We start from the raw sequence: 23,166 nt of genomic DNA, 5'->3' as shown, positions 1-23,166 counted from the left end.
ACTCTAGGTGCCTTAAAATTCACCCTCCGCCAAGCTGCATACCAACTAGAACTGTTAGAACTTCTCGGAGGTAAATCCTGATGATTCATTCCTATTGCTGCCATCTTTTTCTCACAATCTTCCATTAGCTGACTCTTATTGACAAGCTCTGCGAAATTTCGTATCTCCAGCGGGACTAATGAATGTATCAGTATCGCAAAGTCCTCCTTCATACTTCAAACACTTCCACTCTTCAAAATCATCTGGGTTTCCCTGACAGATCTTAGAAAATCGACACAAATCCTTAAATTTCCAAGTATACTCTACCACTGATATATTCCTCTGTTTCAACTGCATTAGTTCCATTTCTTTTGCATCACTATCTAGGAAAATAATTTTTGTAAAATTCCTCCTTAAAAGTATCCCAGTCAATCTCTTCCACCTCCTGTCTTAACAAGTGTTGCACTCCATGCCACCAATGTTCAGCTTCTCCCTCCAGCATATAGGATGCAAACTCCACGTGTTGTCTTTCTAGTACATGTTGCGCTCGCAATGACTTCTCAATACTGCGGAACCAATTGTTAGCTTCAGTTACAACAAGCGTCCCCTGAAACTTAGGCGGATTCACCTTCAGAAGGGTTGCCAGTGTCATAGCGTTATCGTGGTTTCCAGCACCTTCATTATCATTACCATCTCTACCACGCTCACCATTGTGTCCCCCATTACGATCTCCATTCCTCTCTCCTAAACTATCAATTGCTCGCGTTGTAGCAGTTGCCGTTTCACGCATAGCCTCTGCCATGGTATTCATCGCAGCTATAAGAGCATCCGTACCCCTCGTCGGTTCCTCTACATAGTTCGCACCATGCCTACCACATCCTCGTCCCCCTGCAGCAATCAAAATCCTGTTCACACCCAGCATGCAATATTAAGGTGATAAGTCTTAACATTTCAGGCAAAGTGTGAATAGTCTCTAAAATGGAAACACAGTGATAGTCATGCAATTCATATCACAAGGATATCCTATATGCATGAGACACAACTCAGAGAATGCAATGAAGCATGATTCAGTCCATTTCTCCAGGCTTTAATAGGAACGAACCACTCTGATACCAAATTGTAACTACCCAATTCCCAGTACGTCGTGATCATACTGGAAACTAAGTGTCACCAACTTGTTCACCTAATAGCTAACTAAATATTTATTATTGAGCCTGTAATGGTATTAGCGCGCTGACGAATGAATTTCTGCTGGTAAAGAAATTCACAAATAAGTTCTCGTTACTAGTATAGTTTCTAAACCAACAAAGAATCCTTTCGTACAAAAACTTGTTTGTCTCTAAAGCAAACCCAATAAAAATAGTAACCAAAGTATTTAAACCTCGGGTCATCTCTCAAGGAATTGCAGGGAGGTGTATTTATTATTGGTCATGAAAGATTATCTTTTTGGGGTTTTTGAATAAGGAACATGAAAAAGTAGATTGTAAGAATTAAATTAATAACTAATAAAGCTCTTAGCAAGGTATGAAAACTGGATGTCCTATCCTAGTTATCCTTATCAATTGTGATGAGAATTTTTCATTACTCCCACTTAGTTAACCCTTACTAAATAAAGGAAAGTCAAGTGGACTAATCAACTTGATTCCTCAAGTCCTAGTCAACTCCTAAGGAAAGACTAGCTTTAGAGGGATCCAAACCAACCAGCAAATTCCAATTATTAATCAACAAAGGAGTTTGATAACTCAAGTGTCTCTAATTAATCAATTCAAGCTAAGAATGTAAAAAGCTAAATTGAAATCATAAATATGAAATACCTCAAATTGCATTGAATATAAAATCATATCTAACATTGGAAGGTTCATAAACCAAATTGGATAAGAAGAAAATCAACAAGAAAAATAGAATAAACCAAAGTGCTAGAACAAATAAAAGTAGAAGAGAAAATAAAGGAACATTGAACCTGGAATTGAGAAGAAATAAACCTAAAACTAAGAGAAATCCTAAAACCTAGAGAGAGGAGAGAGCCTCTCTCTCTAGAAACTACTACATCTAAAACCTAAAAATTATGAATAATGAGAAGTTATTTTTAGTCTCTGCTTGTCCCATGGCTTTAGTCTGCATTTCTGGGCCAAAAACTAGATCAAAAACAGCCTAAAAATCACCCCAGCAATTTCTGATACATCCAGCACGTGGCTCTGTCACGTGTATGCGTCATCCATGCGTACGCGTGGATTGAACTTTCGCCAGGTCACGCGTACGCGTCATCCACACGTGCGCGTTGCCTAACAGCATGGCAACTATGGCAAATTATATATCATTTTGAAGCCCCAGATGTTAGCTTTCCAACGCAACTAAAACCGCCTCATTTGGACCTTAGTAGCTCAAGTTATGGTCAGTTAAGTGTGAAGAGGTCAGGCTGGACAGCTTAGCAATTCCTTCAACTTCTTGTATTCTTTCCACTTTTGCATGCTTCCTTTCCATCCTCTAAGCCATTCCTGCCCTATACAAACATATCAAGGCATCGAATGGTAATAAGAGGGAATTAATAATTAGTAATTTTAAGGCCAAAGAAGCATGTTTTCAATCATAGTACAGAATTAGGAAGGATTTGTAAAACCATGCAATTAGTATGAATAAGTGTGAAAAGACTTGATAAAAACCACTCAATTGAGCACAAGATAAACCATAAAATAGTGGTTTATCACGCGCGAATCAAATTTCTGGAGAAAAACTTTTATTTTATAACAGGTTTTGCGAGGGCAGCTAATTAAACACACAAGCCATAATAGGGAATCAAATAAAACATACACAAGGCCAACATCATATATCAACATAACATATAGCATAGATCATACATACATATAAAGGTACTACCATATATCGCATGAGTTAGCGTGCAATTCTTCATATCTTGATACTATATACATAGTTAACATTCCGGGCCCTGGTCCATATAGGAAGCCCCTAAGCTGTCACCCAAAACTAGCCTAACCAGTATTTATGGCTCCTAATCTCTTGGTGGATCTATCCAAAAGTGAGAGACTAAACCAAAATATCTAAGCTACACTATAGGTGCCACCCAAAATACGCTACCAACTCTTACTGTCTCTGATCGATCATTGCAGCCAAAAAACGAGTTCTCTTTCACTTTTGTATCCTTTGCTGAGTCCTCGTATATATATAGGGGTAATCTTAACTAGAGTTCCTGTTTCCATCTGAAGGGGGAAGAGCAGGGATAAGAACTGGGGAGTTCTTAGTAAGGTCAGGTTGGTTAATTAAGTCCATTTTAATACTATACCCAGTCAGCAGCAACAACCGAATCACGCATCAAATAGAATAACTAAAGAACATAAAGAGAAAACAAACACAACACATGCAAAATCACAGAATACAGAATTCATAGAAGATAACTGATGCCTAGGCATCTTAGGCTAGTTACGCAAGACTTTTTCATTAGTTTTCATTAGGTTTCATGCACTTTCTTGAGCAATAAGTAAGTATTTGGATGAGAATTTCATGCATATCTTGATTCAATCAAACATAGTTAAGTATGTGAATTTTCATGAGATTTATGCAAGATTTACTTGAATGTTATGAATGGTGCAAAAGTCTTGTGATTATGGCAAGGCTTTGATGCAATTATTTGGTTGATGATAGGTGAAGAGAAGCAGAGAAAGGTTTAGAAAAAGGCAGAGAAAGCAACGTTGGTGGCCAAAGTTGGCTCACCAACATTGCCACCAATGTTCCAATGGCTTGAAGTGCAACGTTGGTGGCCAGAGTTGGCTCACCAACGTTGCTCGCAACGTTATGCAAAACTGGGTGCCAACGTTGGAGGGAACGTTGGTAAACCAATGTTACCCCCAACGTCTGCGATCAAATTTCAGTTTTGAGATTAGAAAGTTTTGATATGACGTATTGATGAATGTATTTTTGACGGTTTAGAATTCACAAATGGATTCTCGTTGCAATATAGTTTCTAAACTAACACTAATCCTTTCATACAAAAATTTTGTTTGTCACAAGTAACAAACCCCTAATAATCCTAATAACCGAAGTATTTAAACCTCGGGTCGTGTCTCAAAGGAATTGCAGGGTAGTGTTCTTGTTATTGGTTATGAGTTGCATATTTTTGGGGTTTTGATAGGAGACATGAAAGATAAATGGCAAGAAAGAAAACTAATGGCTAAAAAGGTCTTGGCAAGGTTTGGTGGTCAAGGGTCTTTATCTTAATCACTAACCACAACATGAGAATTGGCAAGGATCAACCCCATTAAATCATCCTCTAACTAATAAAGGAAAGTCAAATGAGCTATGTCAATCCAAGTCCATAAGTCCTAGTTCTCCACTAATTCAATTAGTGACATCTAGAGTTAATGGCTCCCAATCATCAATCACTTGGACATTAGTAACTCAAGAGTTCCTAAGTTACCTTCCCAAGCCAAGAGCATAAAATTCTACTCTAAAATCCTTCCAAGCATTTTATCAAACACTTGGAAGGCATAAAGGAAAAGCATAGTAAATCAATAACAAAAATAAAATCTAACAACAACTAATTGCAAGAATTAACAACAACAATCAAAGAAGCACAATTATTATGAATTACCTCTAATTGAATTGAAAGATAATAGAAAGAACATGAGTAGATCTACAACAAAATATAGAAACAACATAAAGGAAATTATGACAAAAGAATAGAAGAATGATGATTGCAACAACAAAGAATTAAGAAGAAGAAGTAGAAGAAAGCATGAATCTAAACCTAGATCTAAGAACTAAACCTAATTCTAATTCTAGAGAGAAGCTAACTAGAAACTAACTCTAAACTAATCATTAGGGTAATGATCCATCAACCCGCTAGTTCTTTTTATGAAGCACAAACGGGAGAATTTATCCTGGAAGCAGAAGAACTACTAAAGCTGCGCGAAACTATCACAAGAGTTTATGTACAAAGAACGGGCAAACCTCCTAATGTGTGTGAATGAGCTAAAGATGTGTGAATGATTGATGATTCCCCTCCAATCCTTGGTCTTTATATGCAGTTTGGCGCCAAAGTTGGTTGTAAACTGGGCCCCACAGCTCTCAGAAATCGCTGGGCACGTTTTCTATTTAAAAATCACGTGCGGCCACCGACGCGCTGTACGCGTCCATGGAGATTCATTTTGATGATTGGAAAATTGACGCTTTAGATTTCACAATAAATCCTTGTTGCAAGTATAGTTTCTAAACCAAACAATAATCCTTCCATACAAAAGATTGTTTGTCACTAAAATAAACCCCTAAATTTATAAACCAAAGTATTGGAACCTCGGGTCGTTCTCCCTAGGAATTGCAATAAAGTGTCTTGTTATTGGTTATGAGGTATGTTTTGGGGTTTTTGGGGTAAGAGACATGAAATGTAAATGGCAATGAAAATAAACTAACAACTAACAAGGTCTTGGCAAGGTTTGGTGGTCAAGGATCTCTATCCCTATCACTAACCATAACATGAGAATTAGCAAGGATCAATCCCACTAAGTCATCCTCTAACTAGTAGTAAAGGAAAGTCAAGTGAGCTATATCAATCCAAGTCCATAAGTCCTAGTTCTCCACCAATTCAATTAGTGAGATCTAGAGTTAATGGCTCCCAATCATCAATTACTTGGACATTTGTAACTCAAGAGTTCCTAAGTTACCTTCCCAAGCCAAGAGCACTAAATTCTACTCTAACATCCAACCAAGCATTTTATAAAACACTTGGAAGGCATAAAAGGAAAATATAGTAAAATTGCAAGGAAAGTAAATCTACTCTACTCAATTGCAAGGAATTAAACAACAACGAATCAAATGAACAATAAAAGAACATGAAAACATAAATTGCATTAAAGAGAAATAGAAGAACAAAAGTGCATCAACATAAAAGTAGAGAATTACAAGAATTAAATGCTAAACTAGAGAGAAGAGATGTAGAAGAAGAAGAATTACAGAAGGAAAAGTAAATCAAAGCATGAAATTAACCTAGAGAGAAGAGAGAGCTTCTCTCTCTAGAAACTAACTAAAGTATGATAAAACTAAAATAAAACTCACTAACTAACTAGGTGCCTCATCCCTCTTCAATCCTTGGGTTAAATAGCATCAGAAATGAGTTGGATTGGGCCCACAAGGCTTCTAAAATCGCTGGCCACGAGTTGCATTAAGTGAATCATGTGCAACTATCGGCGCGTACACATATAGCGCACGTGTGAACCCCTAAACGTGATGCAACTATGGAAAATTTTATATCATTTTGAAGCTCCGGATGTTAGCTTTCCAACGCAGCTAGAACCGCATCATTTGGACCTCTGTAGCTCAAGTTATGGTCAATTAAGTGCGAAGAGGTCGGCTTGACAGCTTTTGCGATTCCTTCATTTCTTCATGAGTTCTCCATTTTTCATGCTTTTCTCTCCACTCCTTTGATCCATTCCTAGCCTTTTTAACCTAAAATCACTTAATAAACAAATCAAGGCATCTAGTGGAATCAAAGTTGAATTATATTTAGCTAATTAAGGACCTAGAAAGCATGTTTTCACATTTAAGCACAAATTGGGAGACAATCATGAAACTATGCTATTTCATTGAATAAATGTGGGTAGAAGGTCATAAAATCACCTAAACTAAGCACAAGATAAACCCTACAAATGGGATTTATCAACCTCCCCACACTTAAACCAAGCATGTCCTCATGCTTGAACCAAGAATGAAGCAAAGGGTACGACATTTATTCGATGTGAACTAACTACATGCAATCTACCTATATGCAACTATCTAAATGAATGCAAATGCTTGGTCAAAATAAATCAATTTCCAAGAAGCATATATGCACAAGGGCTAGGGACTAGCAAGTCTAAACCACAATTGAATCTAGTTATTAAATATTTTTACAAACTTGCAAGAAGAGATGATCATAGGTGAAAACATGTAATTGCGCAATCGAACCCTCACCGGATGTGTATCCGCTCTATTCACTCAAGTGTTTAGGGATTGATTCACTCAATTCTCGCCTAATTGTTCTTTCCAAGATTTATTTTTCTTCTAACAATCAACATTTATTTCATGCATGCATACAAGTATCATGAGGGCTTTTCTTTCGGTTGTAATGGGGCTAGGGTCAAGGTAGGATGCATATTTGGCCAAGTGGACTTGAGATTTGAATCTTTGATAAGCTTAAACTTCCCACCTAACCTATGACATCCTATATAATTCAAAACTAACCTAACTACCCATTTTTTCCATTTTTCACATACTCATGCATTCTCTTCTTAATTACAACTCATATGCATTGATTTTATTGAGCTTTACTTTGCTTTGGGGTATTTTGTCCCTTTTTTATTTCTTTATTTTTCTTTCTCTTTTTTTTTCTATTTTTTCTTTTCTTTTCCATATTTTTTTCTTTTTTTTCTTTCTTTCAAGCTATATGCAAGGACATCAATACATAAGGTCTATACATTTAATCAATACATGAGCATGTACCCAATCCCAATATTTACAACAAAAATACAAACTACGCTTTTTATTCAACCAATGTCCCAAGTTTTCCACACTTGAATGATACACACACACACACACTAGCTTAAGCCAATCAAAGATCCAAATAAGGAAATTTTTTGTTTTTCGCTTTAAGGCTTGTAATGTGCTAAAATTAGAACAAGTGGGTTGATCGTAGGCTCAAATTGGCTAACAATGGAAGATAAAAGGTAAGGCTATTTGGGTAAGTGAGCTAAATAAAATAATGGCCTGAATCATATAAATACATGAATACACAAAATAACGGACATAAAGAGTTAAACAAATCAAGGATCACAATTATAGAAAGAGAATAATGCACACAAGAAGGAAAAATAAGTGGTTATAAGATGTAACCACACAATTAGGTTCAAATCTCACTTGCTTGTGTTCTTAGCTCAAAAACATGATCTGCAATATATATATATATATATATATGTATAGCAAACTCGGGACATCTGGTATCAGAGCCTGATGGGGAAGTAGGAATATTAATATTATCATTAAACTATCTCTGAGTGCGGACTGTGCGGACTACCGCCACATCTAACTTCATACTAACAAGCATATGCGTGCGGACTACCGCCGCATCTAACTTCATATTTACTTTCCTGCTCTTGCATCTATCATACTGCATCCATACTAACCTTGTCCACTCCTTCTTCCCCTTTCCCTCCTTGATCCACATCGGGACATCTGGTATCAGAGCCTGATGGGGAAGTAGGAATATTAATATTATCATTAAACTATCTCTGAGGTTCATGGATCTGGAAACCATTTTTTACTGTTCATGTTCTTATTCTTACTGTTCATGTTCTTATATTTCTTGTATATGTCAAAACAACCACTCTTTAAATCTGGAAGTATAGGCTGTTTAATTTTATCACTTAAAGGAACTGTAGCAGTAAGACCCTTGTTGATGGGCAGTAAAGCTAATTTGATGATGTTCTCGAAAGTGATAAGATCCAAACGTAAGAACTCCTGGTGGCTATGGATTTAGAGATTGCAAAAAAAAAAAAAAAAAGAGTTAAGACCCCAGATCCAAAAATTTGCATAATTAAGAGAATGAAACAAAAATCCTAAAAATCTAAAAAAAATGAAATGCAAAAGTTCTAGGATTTAGAAGTTTGTCACCCAAAAGTGTCGACCGGTCGGACGACCTCCGCACACTTAAAAGTTTGCACCGTCCTCGGTGCATTCAAAGATGAGCAAGGGGGTACGGCGACTCTCCGGATTGCTATCTTCAGCTGATAGGTTGATGAGCGGATAATTTATACGCTTTTTGGCACTGTTTTTAGTATATTTTAGTTAGTTTTTATTGTATTTTTATTAGTTTTTATTTAAAATTCACTTTTCTGGACTTTACTATGAGTTTTTGTATTTTTCTGTGATTTCATGTATGTTCTGGCTGAAATTGAGGGACCTGAGCAAAAATCTGATTCAGAGGCTGAAAAAGGATTGCAGATGCTGTTGGATTCTGACCTCCCTGTACTCGAAGTGGATTTTCTGGAGCTACAGAAGTCCAATTGGCACGCTCTCAATTGCGTTAGAAAGTAGATATCCTGGGCTTTCCAGCAATATATAATAGTTTATACTTTGCCCAAGATTTGATGGCCCAAACTGGCGTTCCAAGTCAGCTTAAGAATTCTGGCGTTTAACGCCAGAACTGGCATAAAAGCTGGAGTTAAACGCCCAAACTGGCACAAAAGCTGGCGTTTAACTCCAAGAAAAGTCTCTACACATGAAAGCTTCAATGCTCAGCCCAAGCACACACCAAGTGGGCCCCGGAAGTGGATTTTTACACTAAACACCCTAGCTTACTCATTTTCTGTAACCCTAGGTCACTAGTTTACTATAAAAACTACTTTTAGTGATTCATCTTGTACCTCATGACACTCTACACATTTCATATTGTATCTTCTACGGCATGAGTCTCTAAACCCCATTGTTGGGGGTGAGGAGCTCTGCTGTTCTTCATGAATTAATACAATTACTACTGTTTTCCATTCTATCACGCTTGCTTCTATTCTAAGATATTCATTCGCACTTCAACCTGATGAATGTGATAATCCGTGACACTCATCATCATTCTCACCTATGAATGCGCGCCTGACAACCACCTCCATTCTACCTTAGATTGAATGCATATCTCTTAGCCTCATGATTTAGATCAGAGTCTTCGTGGTATAAGCTAGAATTATTGGCGGTCATTCCTGAGATCCGAAACGTCTAAACCTTGTCTGTGGTATTCTGAGTAGGATCTGAGAAGGGATGACTGTGACGAGCTTCAAACTCGAGTGTTGGGCGTAGTGACAGACGCAAAAGGATCAATGGATCCTATTCCGACATGATCGAGAACCGACAGATGATTAGTCGTGCGGTGACAGCGTATTTGGAACATTTTCACTGAGAGGACGGGAAGTAGCCATTGACAACGGTGATGCCCAACATAAAGCTTGCCATGGAAGGAGCCTTGCGTGCATGAAGAAGAAGATAGTAGGAAATCAAAGATTCAGAAGACAAAGCATCTCCAAAACCTCAACCTGTTCTTCATTACTGCATAACAAGCATTTATTTCATGTTCTTTTACTCTTTACAATTAAATATGAGAATTATTGATATCCTGACTAAGAGTTACAAGATAACCATAGCTTGCTTCAAGCCGACAATCTCTGTGGGATCGACCCTTACTCACGTAAGGTATTACTTGGACGACCCAGTGCACTTGCTGGTTAGTTGTGCGGAGTTGTAAAAGTGTGATTGTAATTTCGTGCACCATAGGTCAACCGGTGCTGTGTGTTCTTTATTTTTACTTCCATTTTTGCTTATGGTGCATCATGCATGAAAAACAGAAAATAACACCATGAGATAAGAAGATATAAAAACAAGGAAGCATACATTGTTGGAATGAGGTACTAATCACTAGAACTGAGTGAGTGGATTAGTGTGACATTAATGACAAATATGTGTGTGAATTCTAAATTGCGCGCCTTTTAGAACGCATACTAGCATAAAAAGCGATGTCACAAAAGAAGCATGCACTTTACTCATCCTTGGGTGCTTGAGATGCTTTAAGTAAGCTTGTAAGGTAAAACAAGCATTAAAGAAGCATGAAGACATTCAAGCTATAAGCATATGGATGCATATGATCGTGAAATACAATGCATTAAGGTAAATGCACACCATCCAATGTCAAGAGATTTCCTAATCAAAGAATAGGGTTCACATCACATGGTGGCCAAATCATGCAATTCAAGAAAAGTTACAAGCTCGAAGGCAACTCTCATCACTTGGTATTCTTAAAAGGTAAGCATGAAAAACTCAAAACCAAGTAGCAAAATATAACCTCAACAATAGAATCCAACAAAGATTATAAACATAATGATGTTAAGATAACATCCTTTTTTAATACTCAGCAACAATTAATGGTAAACAAGAATAACAATCCAACAATTACAATGAAAAAGAGAAAATGAAATGAAAACTAACAAAAACTAACTAATCAACTAACTAACTAACTAATTAGTTAACTAAAATAAATGGTTATCAATGGTGTTTGGGAGTGTTGGATGTGGGGTAGAAGAAGGGAAGAAGAAAGGAGAAGGAAAGAAATGGAAAGAGGAGAAGAAAAGAGATGTGTTGAAGGAAGGACATACGCGCGTACGCGCGCATGGTGCGCGCGCGCGGATGGTGCGCGCGCGCGGATGGTGGTGCAATGGACGCGACGCGTACGCGTACATGGCGCGTCCGTGTCGATGGCTTATTTCGAGAGTGACGTGTACGCGTCATGTACGCGTACGTGATAGTGAAGATTTGCTCGATGGTCTAGAATTTCTCTTATAGAAATAAGGACTTCGTTGCAAGCATAGCTCCAAACCAACAAACAATTCTCACATCAAAAATTTTGTTGTCACAAGTAACATACCCCAAATAAGAATTAACCGAAGTATTTGAACTTTGGGTCGTCTCACAAGAAATTGCAATGAAATGCTCAATTATTGGCTATGAAGATGCAGGGGGGTTTGGTTGATAGAAGGGGCAATAAAATAAATGACAAGAAAAGTAAAGAGAGCAATTAAAGAAAGCATTTAATAAAGAGAGACATTCATGGCAAGGTTTGAGATCATAGGCTTTCTATCCTAGTCATTAATCACAACAATATTTAACAAGAATTTATCTTATTTCGTCATCTCCAATGTTGGAAGAAGGTGTAAGTTATCTTCCATTAGAGAAAGTCAAACAAGACTAGTTAATCTCAAATCAAAAATCCTAATCAACTCACTAATTGAATTAGCAAGAGATTAGAGTCATTGAAAATGATATTAACTAACAACTCTAGATCACCAATGTAAATTGGGTATTCATGACTCAAGATTGCCCAATTACTCTTCCCAAGCCAAGAATGCTCAAAATCTACTCTAAAGCCCAACCAAGCATTTTGTCAAACACTTGGTGGGTACAAACGGAAAGCCTGGTAAATGTGCAAGAATAATAAATCTACCAACTACCAATTGCGAGAAAAGTAAATTCATAATTCAAATCATCAATAAAGAAACATCAACTATCAAATCTCATTAAAAGAAAATCCAAATCCAACATGAGTTCATCATCACAAAAGAGAGCAAAAAGGGAAATTAACACTACAAATCATGAGAATGAAAGAGTAGAAGCATGAAATTGTAAAGAGAATAAGATGAAAACATGTAATTGAACCTAAATCTAGAAGAGATTAACCTAACCTAATTCTAGAGAGAAGAGGGAGCTTCCCTCTCTAGAAACTAACCTACATGATGCCAAAACTACAAACAATTGCTCCCATCTTTGCCCAAGCTTGAATTCTACATGAAATAACATTAGAAATGAGTTGGATTGGGCCCAAAATGAGCTAGAAATCGCCCCCAACAAGTTGCTTAAAGTGGACCCTCTGTAATACCCGGTCTAACCAAAATTTAGTAAATAATAAGTTAAATAGGAGCGAATATGGTTGGAATATTTGGCAATTGGAATTTGATAATTTAAATACGATATTTGGATTCAGTGAATTTTTCCGAGTCGGAAAATATAGTTTTCTGCGTAAAAGTGCGCAGTGAAATTTTGACCGGCAGTATCGGCTGAGATCTGTCTGGTACTACAACTGAGAAAATTGATTATGGGTAAATAAGATTAAGAAATGAGGAATTATAATTAGGAAATGTAGAAATATTTAAAGTGCGATTTAGAGCGCTAATCTTAAAGGTTTTAGCCCAAAATTGGGCCAATGGACAAAAATAAATGAACCGGGCCTAAGTGGGCCCAAGACCCAACATATATAAACATTAGTTGTGAGCATTTCAGCTCATTTTACCCTAAAAAGAAGGGTTGGGGCGCTGATTTGAGAAGAGAGAAGAGAAGAGAGAAAACCTAACTCTCTTTGATCTTCAAACCACCATAACTTGAGCTACGGAGCTCCGATTGACGAGCCGTTTGCGGCCACGCGTTGCTCTTCTCATCCTCTACAATTCTATCTAAGTTTGGTGGTGAGTATTTCATTCATCTCTGCCCAGTTTTCGAAATTCCCCACTGTTACATGTTTTTGGGTAGTTAGTGTTGAAATCTTGTGATTTTGGATGTTTAGGGATACTCCAACATGGATTCTAAGTGGGTTCTATCCCTACTTCATATGGGCTGAGGTAAGAAGTGCTCAAACCCTTGTGATTTGTCATTTTTATGGGCCTAGGTTGATGTATGTATGTGACATGGGTTATGTTAGTGTATTTGGTGATGTTGGGCACAATTGGGAGATTGGTATTGCTTGAGGAGCTTTGGTAAGACTTGGAGCTAAGGTTGGTGAAGAATTCCAAAGAAGAGGCTTAATTGGTTTGGCTACAAGAGGTACGGTTTAAGTTTCATTTAAGTGGAATTTGGTAATTTTGGGTGAATTTATGTAGATGAGGTATGTTTGGTTCGGTTGAGATATATTATGTGATCGTATATGTTATTATGATTATTGATGCCTTGATGGTATGATGATGCATTAGAGATATGTATGTTGTGATATATGCTTGGGGAATGATTAAGGTTGATTTGTGGGTGAAATCACGTGATAGTGAGTATGATATTGATTACGTATAATGATGGTTGATTGGAAATGGTATTATTGGAAATTGGGATGAGGAAGGATGTATGACATGATATTGTGTTTGTCCTTTAGCCATTTGATTGAGAAGTGTTAAAATGGTTAGATGTGGTTTTGGGAATTTTTGGTAAAGTGTCAATGTGTGAGTTGAGGATGGCTTGATGTGGATTTTGGTACATTTTGATTGATTTCAAAAAGGGTTGAAATTGGCATGTTTTGGTTGATTTTGAAAAGAGTTGAAAATGGCTTGTTTTGAAAATGGCACCTAGTGGTTTTGTATGAAAATATGGTTTTTGGGCATACTTTGACGGGACATAACTTGGACTACGGATCTCTGTTTTGTGCCAAATCTATTTAAAAATGAAATTGGATCCGAGATGTCCATGCCGTTTGAAGAACGGGTGAAAAATGATTTAAAATGAGAAAGTTATGTCCGTCGGAAGATTGGGGGTTGAATCTGTAAATTCTGCAGCTTTTAACTTAGAAATTTTTAGCAGAATGACCCTCCACGCATAGGCGAACTTGGCGCGTACGCGTCGTTCTTCAAGAAGGCAATATCCACGCGTGCGCGTGGTGTGCGCGGGCGCGTTGATGCGCTGCACCAAATGCCCAGCTATTTTCCCGAGAGTTGTGCCAGAGTTGTGCCAGTTTTGTGCCTGGGGCGCAAGAGCACCCACGCGTACGCGTGGCTGACGCTTGCGCGTCGTTTGGCTATTTTTCAACCCGCGCGTCTGCGCGTATGACGCTTGCGCGTCGATGAGTTTTGTGGCCATCCACGCGTGCGCGTGGATTGCGCGTACGCGTGGCCCTGTTTTCATGCCAAAGTTGATTTTTGAGTTTTAAAAGCCAAATCTCATACTTCTAAGCCTCCGATCTCACCTCTTATGTATTAAATCATTCTGATATGCCTAGCAATGAGCTAGGGGATGTGGTAACTTGCGAGTGAAGCAAGGGAAAAAGTTATGATCAATGATGATCAAAGATAATTATATGAGATATGGAGGATGACGGTAGAAGTACCGTGTATGCCATGAGCCGGAGGGCTATATTTATTGATAAATGGCCTGTTCTTGATTGGACCATGAGCTGGATGGCTGAGTTATTGCCGGGTTACGGCAAAGCCATTATTGTTTATGGATGAGTATGAATGCATATATGATTAATGAATGAATATGTTAAATGGATAATAATGAAAAAATATTGAAATGTGATGTGCGACCCCGGGTAGTAGGCAGTGGCGTTGTCCACTTGCTCCGGGTATGAGACGGGAAAGGAGGATTATGATAAACGAGTTTAATCGTGGGGTTTTGAATAAATGTGTATTTGTGATACCTGGGTAGTAGCAAGGGTCGTGGTTCGTCCCGCTTGCTCCGGATCATTGTCTGAGGATTGATAATAATGAAGGGTGATTATGAATAAATGTGTATTTGTGATACTTGGGTAGTAGCAAGGGTTGTGGTTCGTCCCACTTGCTCTGGGCCAATGCTTGAGATACCTGGGTAGTAGCAAGGGTTGTGGTTCGTCCCACTTGCTCTGGGCCAATGCTTGAGATACCTGGGTAGTAGCAAGGGTTGTGGTTCGTCCCACTTGCTCCAGGTCAGAGATTGCGACGCCTGGGTAGTAGCGGCAGGAGTGGTGAATCCACTCGCTCCAGGTTGAGCTTTTAGACACCCGCCTGGGTAGTAGCCGCAGTAGTGATTATTTCACTGGCTCTGGGGTGAGCGGGCAGTAGCAAGGGGGTTGTAGCTCAAACCTACTTGCTCCGCAAGGGGTGTTTCTGTCCAATGGTTAGCTACCAGGACATGTCGGGTTGGCTATATAACCGACAGATGATATCATTAGCCATAGGGCAGACATTCATCATTTGCATATGTTTGAATTGTTTGGGTTTGCCATTTGTCTTGGATTTCTACATCATATATGCCATGTTACCTGACTATATGCTACTTGTTCTACTTGTATCATGTTTGTGTATTACTTGCCTGTATTGCTTGTGTTTGTACAACTGAGAGGCCCCTCATGCTGCTGTCGGTGGGTGTGAGGGCTGTTCTTGATGGGATGAATTGATGATGCGATTGCATGATGATGTATTGATATAGAACTGCTAAGGCAGAACAACTGGTGATGGTTTTGCTTATGATTCTGAGTCTGATTCGTGGAAGAGCCGTGAGAGATACGTCTTCGCAATTTTATTTCTACTCTTTTCAGGCTTCTCGATTAATACTCCTTTCGAAATTACCTATATTTATTTATTAAAAATCCACCTGAGAGTCGTACCACCGTAATATCATTGACTTATGACTCGAGCATAAGGATTTGAATATTAGGGTGTTACACCCTCACTGATCCATCAGCGCGTGCACGTCATGTGCGCGTACGCGCCCCTATACGTTAGGAAACTATGGCAAATTTTATATCATTTCGAAGCCCCAGATGTTAGCTTTCCAACCCAATTAGAACCGCTTCATTTGGACCTCTGTAGCTCAAGTTATGATCGATTGAGTGCGAAGAGGTTAGGCTTGACAGCTTTGCGGTTCCTTCATTTCTTCACGAGTTCTCCCACTTTGCATGCTTTTCTCCTCAACTCTTCTATCCAATACTTGCCTTATGAACCGAAAATCACTCGACAAAATACATCAAGGCATCGAATGGAATTAAAGTGAATTGAATTCAGCTATTTTAAGACCTAAAAAGCATGTTTTCACATTTAAGCACAAATCAAGGGAGAATTGCAAAACCATGATATTTCATTGAATAAATGTGAGAAAAGGTGATAAAATCCCCCAAATTAAGCACAAGATAAACGACAAAATTGGAGTTTATCAAATCTCCCCACGCTTAAACTAAGTGTAACGACCCAACTTCCAGAACGTCATGATCGTACCGAAAGTAAGGCGTTACTAACCTACTTCCATTTATTAACTATTTACTATTGAGCCTTTAGTTCGATATCGCGATGTAGTTTTATAGAAAATTCCAGAAAATTTTGTTTCTGATAATCAAAATCATATATCAAACATTTCAAAGTAATAATAATCACATAATTATCAATAATAATATCTGTCATACAAAAGATTTCAAATGAAGCTCAGATACAAATCCTATCCCTCTGTATAAAATAAAAATCTTAAGCCATAAGGGCGAGGGAACTCTATGAAAGCAAATTAACTCATACACTTAACTCATGAATAAATTCTATAATCGCCCGTAGCTTCAAACAGTGTCTTCGAACCTGTGTCACTGAAAGGGTGGAAGATTTTGGGGTGAGAACAAACCACACGTTCTCAGCAGGGAATGGGAATGCCGTAAAAGTAATGATTAACATGCAAATAATTAACATACTCAAGGAAACTATATTTGTATCAAACCTTTTTGAAAATACTTTTGGTTTTACTTTAGCTAATTAATTACCTCCTTCAAAATCTCTAAACTCGAACAAATTCTAAATATGAAACTAATCACATTAACCATCTATCAGTCACATAATTAATTCTCAATCAAAACATCAATTCTTAATCAATTTAATACATTCACAAACTAATAGTACAAGCAAGAGATTCAGTTCAACATACAAACAAGTCACAGCAAGACAAACAGCACAATCACAGGGAAGTACAATGAGCAAACCCAATCAAATGCAAATGCGCAAACAAGGATGATGCATGTCTAGCCCTAGTGCAGATAATGAGCTCATTTGTCGGTTACATACCCGCTCCTGACGTTACCCAGCAACCTCTGTCTGGATAAGACTTTCCTGCTGGCAATACCCACTGCAAGCAACCTTTGTCTTGCATGGTATAGACTGCAAGCAACCTTTGTCTTTTGGGTAAGTGAGCTAAATGAAATGATGACCTCAATCATATAAATGCATGTATACATGGAATAATAGACATAAAGAATCAAACAAATCAAAGATCACAACATAGAAAGAGACAATGCACACAAGAATGGAAATAAATGGTTATATGATGTAACCACACAATTAGGCTCAAAACTCACATGCTTGTGTTCTTAACTCAAAAACCATGTTCCAAAATAAATTCTTCAAGCAAGTTCAACAAGAAAAAAATTTTTCAAATTGGTAGGGTGCCCTAGAACAATTTTTCTTGGAAAGAAATCATCACCCTAACCAAGTAGTCCTAACATAAAAAGAAGTGGTAAAATATGTACAAATTCTAACTATCTTGCAACCTATCATGCAATGAAACAACTAGCTAACAAAGACAAAAATTGAAAAAAATTGGTGTTGAAAAAAAAAATTGTTACCCATGGAGATCGGTCGAATGACCTCCCCACACTTGAGGATTGCACCGTCCTCGGTGCAAGCAAAGAAGAGCAATGTGGATGGGTTGAAACAACTGATGAGCTTCTTCAAAAAGTTGTGCAGATCACTTGTTCGTTGCCCCATTTCGAAACTTTTCCTTTCTCCCTTCTTGGTGGCCAACCTAAAAGGAAAGAAAAGGAAAGAAGAATTAAGCCTATGACAAAGATCTTAAGCAAATATGACATAGGCGGGGCTAATGCCAAATAAGAATAGGGTCCTCACTACATGTTAGCTACGCATGTAAGTGAGAAAACAATATAAGCTAAGGCAAATTAACTAACACTTGATGCAAGAGTAAAGACAAAGCATGAAGAGCACTCAGAAGCATCAAGTTCAAATAGAAAGAGTGGGTCATGAAAGGCATGCAAGTTCATATCAATGCACAAAGAATATAAGGGTCATACAAGATTAAGCATTGATTCAAAAGTTTCATCACCCAACAATATCAAAAAAGTCAAGAAGCGCCAAGATTAACCAAGAAATTCTCAACAATTGAGTAAGAAAATGCAACACCATTATTCAAATAAGAAGCTCAAAAAGAAAGTAAAAACAAGCTATAAAAACAAAATTAAAATGCAAAGAATGAAAGTATGCGAATGCAATGGGCAAAAGAAAATGGAAGAGGAGAAAAAAAATCTTTTTTTTTGCGACGCGGACGCATCTTGCACGCCCACGCGCCGATGCGCAGATTGGCAGAAGGACGCGTACGCGCCATGTGCGCTTACGCGTGGGTGAGTTTATGCGCGGGGCACAGTGTCAACCCAAGGTTGGCCCAACTCTCTGGAACACGTACCAGGAGGGCAGGTGGCGCTATCGGCGCACGCGCGCATTGCGCAATTAGCATCAAGGACGCGTACGCGCCAGGTGCGTGTACGCGCGGGTTGGTTTTTGCCTCAGGCATGGTACTGGCGCAGTGTAGGCGCAACTCTCGGGTCAATGTATGGAGGGATGAAATTTTTCAATCAACGCGTACGCGCACATGGTGCGTGCGCGTGGAGGGGTGAAAATGCTTAATGCACACGTACGCGTGCAGTGCGTGTACGCATGGATGGTGCTCTGTTTTTCAAAATTTTTCTATGTTTTTGCACCAATCCAAGCATTCTAAACCTCCAAACAGCTACCAAAACACCATAATACCTTATTTAGCCTACTAAACTACCAATTATACTCAACAAACTCAACAAAATATGAAATTAAACTAATTACCAATATGTACAAAAGGTAAAAATGAAAAGAATTTACCATGGTGGGGTGTCTCCCACCTAGCACTTTTGTTTATTGTCCTTAAGTTGGACTTATGGGGAGCTCCTCTTAAGGTGGCTTGTGCTTAAAGCTATCCTTGAACATCTACCAATGCTTGAACCTCCAATAAGCTTTAGTCTTCAAAGATGATTACTGACGTGGTAGAAATTGGCGGGTTAAGAAATTCTTATAAGAGATACGTTGCAAGTATAGTTCTTAACTAACAAAAATCCGCTTATCAATTTAGAAGGGTTGTCACAAAATTAGAAATAAAATACTGGGAGTATGAATCCCAGGTCGTCTCCCAACGAGTTGCAGAAAGGTGTGCTATTTTATTAATCAGATGTTTTCAAAAAATGGTTTTGAGTTGGTAAACAGGAAATTAAATCAGAGAATTTATGTAATTCAAATAAGGATCTTGACCGGGAGTAAATTAGTTGGAAGCCCTATCCTTGTTTGATTTCTCCTAAGATTAATTGATAATTGAAGGTTGTCTGCTCAGTTATCCCTTACCGGATAAAGGAAAGTTAAGCAAGTTGGAAGTCAGTTTCTACTCACAAGTTCTAATCCTCTCCCTTGGGAAGGACTAGTGTCAGTGACTAGAGGGCGACCCAACGCTAAACCCAATTATAATCTTACTCTTGAGCATTCCAACTCAAGGTTTTCCTTTCAACCAACTCCCAATCAAGTTATGGAACTACTCGCTCATTATGAATGTAAACTTCGCAAAATAAGAAAAGGGAATAAAGAAAGACATGATGAATAATAATCAAAAGGATCAATTAAAAATAAAAGTAGTTCTTATATTAATAAATTCTAAAAATAATTCAATAGTAACTCTGAACAAATTAAGGATATGAAAGAGTGCGTTTTGCCTTGCCACGCGTGTGTGTCGTCCACGCATTCGCATCACTTGTGCAGTTTCCAATCCATGCGTTCGTGTCAGGCATGCGAGCGCGTCACTGCAATTTCCTCTAATTCGCGCGGTCGAGTGAGCCATGCGTCTGCGTCGCTTCTCGCTGGTCATCTCCTCAATTTCTTGTGTTCCTTCCATTTTTGCAATCCTCCTTTCCAATCTCTAAGTCATTCATGCCCTGTAAAGCCTGAAACACTTAACACACGGATCACGGCATCGAATGGAATAAAGGAGAATTAAAATACATAGTTAAAAATCTCTAGGAAGCAAGTTTTCAACCATGGAGTAATTTTGGGAAGGAATTGTAAATACATGCTAATTTAATGAATAAGTGGGTAAAGATTTGATAAAACCACACAACTAAACACAATATAACCCACAAAATAATGGTTTATCAACCTCCCCACACTTAAATATTAGCATGTCCTTATGCTTAGTTGAAGGAGATAATATAAATGAGTAGGAACATGTAAAACTCATGCAATGCAATGCAACCTATATATGTGAATACAACTATATGATTCTTGTTCACTTGGTCAAAAGTAAATAAGCTCTTCAAGAAAATCACAAATCGAATTCCACTAATTCAATTCTTATACAGTAACAACAGATAAAAATGCAAGAAGGTAGCTCATGAAAGCGGAGAACATAAAATTTAAGCATTGAACCCTCACTGATGATGTATGTATGCTCTAGTCTCTCTAGTGTATAGGTTAATCACTCTATCCTTCTCTAATCATGCTTTCTAATTTTTGTTCTTCACCTAACCAATCAACAGCATTTAATGTACCAATGCAAACATCATGAGGTCTTTTCAAGGTTGTAATGGGGCCAAGGTAAGGGTAAGGGCATATATATGGCTAAGTAAGCTTATAAATTGAATCTTTAATTAACCCAAGCTTTCACCTAACACACATATATATTCTTTATAACTCAAATCTCACACCTAGCTACCTAAAATTTCCTTTTCACATTCCATATTCCTTTTATTCAATCGTAGTACCTGTAACAACCCTGATTTTCGAGTACGCGAGATCTTTTCTAAAGGCACGGATTTCTCCGGAAGATCAGTAAAGGGAACACCTCTTCTATATCAACAAGTATCTCAATCCTCATTGTCATTATGTCATCCTTAAGCTAGAACCTTTTCTGAGGCAAGCTCGATAACGCGGTCACGAAGAACCTAGTTTTTGAACCGTATCGGTTAGGAGTTTTGATTCGGTTTTTCGTAAGTAGTCTCAGTTTGACGAACTGGACTCGATTCATGAGAAAAGAGAGATAATGGTATAATATTATCATTATATTAGTATTAGAATATGCTTGAATGATATTATAAGGTTACCTGGTCTGTTTTTGTTAAAAACAGAAAATCGGTTTAACCAGGTTTACGGTTTATTGGTGCAGCTTAGCACCAGCACTCTCTGATGAATTTAGCAATGCTAAGGCCTCATTATACATGTTCTATTCTCATAATAAATATGTTACTAGTGTCATTTATGCTAGTAGCTCAGAAAATAATTTTTAGAGATGTTTTTACGAGTGTTCCGATACACCTAGTTTTAGTAGTTGTACCCCAGAGATATTTTAATATTATTTTAACCCACCTCCAAGCCAACCAATCACAACTCACCTTACACCCCCAAGACACTCCAAGGCTGGTCATTTACTCCCTTTGGCCGAAATTGAAAGGAGAGAAAAGAGAGAAACTTTCATGAACACTTAATCTTCAAAGCTTGATTTCTTCTGAACCAAAACTCAAATCAAAACTCCGATTTCACCAAAATGATTGACGTTAGAGATTTTTACCAGTAAAGAGATTCATAGAAATAGTTGCGTTGTAGATATAGTCTCTAAACCGACAAAAATCCCTTCGTACAAACATTTTAGGTGTCACAAGTAACAAACCTCTTTAGAAATTGTTAACCGAGTATTCAAACCTCGGGTCGTCTTCTCAAGGAACTGTGAGGAAGTATGTTCTTATTATTGGCTATAAAGGTTGTAATCGGGGTTTAGAAGATGAGAAGCAAGTAATTTAAATGACAAGTAAAGTAAATGGCAATTAAAATAAATAAATACTGTAAAGTAGACTTTTGGTAAGGTAAAAGAAGTTGGAGATCCAACGTAGTTATTTCGCTCAACTATAATGAAAGTTAAATCTAAACTCCACTTGGTCAACCTTTACTAAAGCAAAGGAGATTCAAGGGACTAATTAATCTAGCCTTTGAATCCTATTTTTTTTTTCTAAGAAAAGATTGGGATGAAACATGTTTTTCATTTACATCACATAATAAGGAAGGGAAAGTAAAACCATGTAATTAATGTGAATAAGTAGGTGAAGGATTGTATAAATCACTCAAATTAAGCACAAAAGAACTCATGAAATATGGGTTTATCAATGATCCTTTCTTCTTCCTCTACATAACCATGTGACTTATTAAGGCTGAAAATAAGGTGAGATGGCTGTCTCCCTCCCTCTTCAATTCGGTTTTCAAGTAAAACCATGCAAAACATGTGTTATCTTGATATTTTTCCTTAGGAATCATGCTTAACTTGACTTGAGGGCCAAGAAATGTGAATTTCCAGCAAGTCTAAGGTGAGATATCTCTTCCTAACATACTGAGTGAGATTTGGTCAGTTGAGAGTTTTTGGATTTAAAGTTGTTCTTGATGTGATTTAGGAGGAAAAAGTGCTAAAGGACCACCTGAAAGTTTAACCGAATTAGGAGCAGCAAAACTAGGTAGGGATTGACGAATTTAATCTTGATTGATTGTGTTTGAGTTGTGTGATTATGATATGGTTTGGCTGTGCTTGAAATTGATGATTTATATGAGTGATTCTTGCTGAAATTTTGGTGAAAATTTGATTAAATTTGATGATATTCAAGCTATGAATGTTGTTCTTGAGGGCTGCTGGAAAAATGAACCCTAGGCCTTAAATTGGGGTTCAATTTGTGATAAAATCATGTAGAAAATATGGGGTTTTAGTGGCTGGGAATTTATTATGAATTTTGGTAAAAATCGGTTGCTGAAAAGACTGAAAAACGGGTAAAAACAGAGAAAGAATCTGAAGAAT

The sequence above is a fragment of the Arachis ipaensis genome, chromosome B08 (genome assembly GCF_000816755.2).
Source record: "Arachis ipaensis cultivar K30076 chromosome B08, Araip1.1, whole genome shotgun sequence".
In the NCBI taxonomy this organism is placed as follows: domain Eukaryota; kingdom Viridiplantae; phylum Streptophyta; class Magnoliopsida; order Fabales; family Fabaceae; genus Arachis; species Arachis ipaensis.
This window is presented reverse-complemented; position numbering follows the sequence as displayed.